Below are 3,195 nucleotides of genomic sequence, written 5' to 3' on the forward strand. Positions count from 1 at the left end.
TGTCATAATTGGATTGCAGGACACCCAGTTGCTGTCCAGAGTTGGAGAATTGCCTAATGGGAGGAGAAAACTCAAACATTTGGTGTCGGAAGTGCTGAATATAAGAAAAATGAGTTTCTTCTTTTTAACTTTCTTCCTTGACTGTTTCTTATGCTTGTATTTTCTGCTAAGCCATTTATAAAGGCATTCACCAATTCCCCAAATACTCAGTTTTTGCTCCACGAAAGAAAGCACCCAAGAATAATTCCTCAGTGATTAGTATTTGAGGATTAGTTCTTCAGTAGTAGGTACTAGAGGGACAGGGACGTGAAGCAAGGTTCTAGAGCCCCAAGATCCCAGCCTCAGCCCAGGGCCCCAAGGAGGAATTATAGGCATGCTAGAGAAAAGAGGCTCAGTTTGAGTACCCATGATAGGAATAAGTAGGCTGGCAGAGAGAAAACAGTGTTCAGAACCTTCATTGAGAACTACCATTTGTTCAGCAAAAGATGCCCAAGTCTCTCTTTCTGGTCAAAACTCTTTCCCAAAGCAATGACTATGTTTTTGCTACCATGCCCTTTATTAAAAATATGAGGATGAGCATGAGAACAAGCATAACATTTTTAAAGTAAGAGATGGTAAAGGGAAAAATCATTTCAGCACTGTGCTCCAGATCGGTGTGGCAAAAAACAAATAACAGATACCCCCAAGCAGCAGAGTCTGCAAGAGAGGAGCTGGTGGCAAAGAACTCCAGCATTGCCTTAGCACCAGCCACAAAAGTTCACTTCACCAGAAAGAGGAAGCCCCTGCCTTATCTTAGTGCCCACAGGGGCAGACAAGGTACAGCACCCATCAATTCTCATCTTATGTCCATGGAACAAGGGAAGGGGGAATACTCCAGCTTTATCAGACACACTGGACACACAGCAGGTGTGGCAATGAGATTATCCTTTTATTTGCCTATGAGGCTGGGACCAAAGGCCACCATCATTACCATACTGTACTCTGAACAGATTCCAAAAGTAACAGTAAAATTTCCTCCTTTTCCCTGGCATCAGAAGAAGGGGGTAATTCCTTTAACATATGACCTTCCCATGAATTACTGGTCAATTCTCCTAATAGCCTATGGCAACGGGCTTGCTAGGCATGAGTAAACTTTGAGCTATAGGTTACCTTCTAGGGATATTGTCCCTTGTTTCCCATTCATAGCTGCCACATGGTTTACACACACACACACATACTTTTTTTTCAGAGACAGGGTCTCCCTCTGTCACCCAGGCTGGAGTGCAGTGGTGTGATCATAGCTCATGGCAGCCTTGAACTCCTGGGCTCAAACGATCCTCCTGCCTCAGCCTCCCAAGTAGCTGGCATTATAGGCATGCACCATCATGCCCAGCTGACTTTTTTTTTTTTTTTTGAGACGGAGTTTCACTCTTGTTGCCGAGGCTGGAGTGCAATGGTGTGATCTCAGCTCCACAACCTCTGCCTCCTGGGTTCAAGCGATTCTCCTGCTCAGCCTCCCAAGTAGCTGGGATTACAAAGATGTGCCACCATGCCAGGCTAATTTTGTATTTTTAGTAGAGATGAGGTTTCTCTATGTTGGTCAGGCTGTTCTTGAACTCCCAACCTCAGGTGATCCACCCACCTTGGCCTGCCAAAGTGCTGGGATTACAGGCATGAGCCACCGCATTTGGCCTCCAGCTGACATATATATACATACATACATATATATATATAAACAGAGTTTCACTCTTGTCACCCAGGCTGGAGTGCAATGTAGTGGTGCCATCTCTGCTCACTGCAACCTCTGCCTCCTGGGTTCAAGCGATTCTCCTGCCTCAGCCTCCCAAGTAGCTGGGATTACAGGCATTTGCCATCATGCCCAGCTAATTTTGTATTTTTTAAGTAGAGACAGGGTTTTACCATGTTGGCCAAGCTGGTCTTGAACTCCTGACCTCAGGTGATCCGCACACCTTGGCCTCCCAAAGTGCTGGGATTACAGGCATGGGCCACTGGGCCCGGCCTGACTTCTGTATTCTTAAATCAAGAAGGGAAGGGTAAATATGAAGTAGTAAGGGGACTTAGAAATAGGAAGTAGAATGGTGGTTGCCAGAGGCTGGGAAGAGGGGAGATGGGGATTACTGTCTAAAGGATATAGGTGTACAGTTTCAGTTTTACAAGATGGAAAGAGTTACAGAGATGGATAGCAATGATAGTTACACAGTATTATTGAATATATTTGATGCTATTAAACTGTACACTTAAAAATGGTTAGGATGAAAAATTTTGTTATGTGTATTTTACCACAACAAAAACAACTGAAAAGGAAAAAAGGCCGGGCGCTGTGGCTCACACCTGTAACCCCAGCACTTTGCGAGGCCGAGGCAGGCAGATCGCCTAAGGTTGGGAGTTCGAGACCAGCCTGACCAACATGGAGAAACCCCATCTCTACTAAAAATAGAAAACTAGCCAGGAGTGGTGGCACATGCCTGTAGTCCCAGCTACTTGGGAAGGTGAGGCAGGAGAATTGCTTGAACCTGGGAGGCGGAGATTGCGGTGAGCCCAGACTGCACCACTGCACTCCAGCCTGGGCAACAAGAGCGAAACTCCATCTCAAAAAAAAAAAAAAAAAAAAAAAAGATAATTCTTTGCTCAATCTTTAAACATTTGGCTTCTGGTTTTAGCATATAGAGGTAATTTCTCAGCAATTTAAGCTACTTGAAAGCCATAATTTTATGTAATTAGTGGATTAAAATTTTAGTGTAACAGTGGTGCTCTCTAGTGACCAGTCTTTTCCTTTCCTTGCATCTGATAAACAAGAGGGAGGGAAGGGGAGAATGTGGGAAGGAGACAAAGCAAGAAGGAAATCTAGGATAGGTTATTTGGGAATCCGGAGCAAGGAAGACCAGGTTTGTTTTCAGAGGGATGTGTACCCAGCACGCTCTCAGCTGGAAGGAGAAAGGAAAAATGAGCACTCTTGCAGGTGAACCCTGGGGGCGGTGACAGCAGCAGAGACAATGTGGGTGGCAAATCAAGGTGAGGGCAAGGTCAGTAGGGGTAGGGGAAGGGAGGATTGGCTTCAGTCTGAAAATTGCTCAGGCAGTGTTAGTTTCTTGTGCTACCACGCAATCAACGCAATCAACGCAGTTGCTTCTCCACCCCACTCCCTGAGGCCAGCTCAGGCTTATAATCACATTCCTCCCAAGAAAAAAACATCAG

The sequence above is a fragment of the Pongo pygmaeus genome, chromosome 1 (genome assembly GCF_028885625.2).
Source record: "Pongo pygmaeus isolate AG05252 chromosome 1, NHGRI_mPonPyg2-v2.0_pri, whole genome shotgun sequence".
Taxonomy (NCBI): Eukaryota; Metazoa; Chordata; class Mammalia; order Primates; family Hominidae; genus Pongo; species Pongo pygmaeus.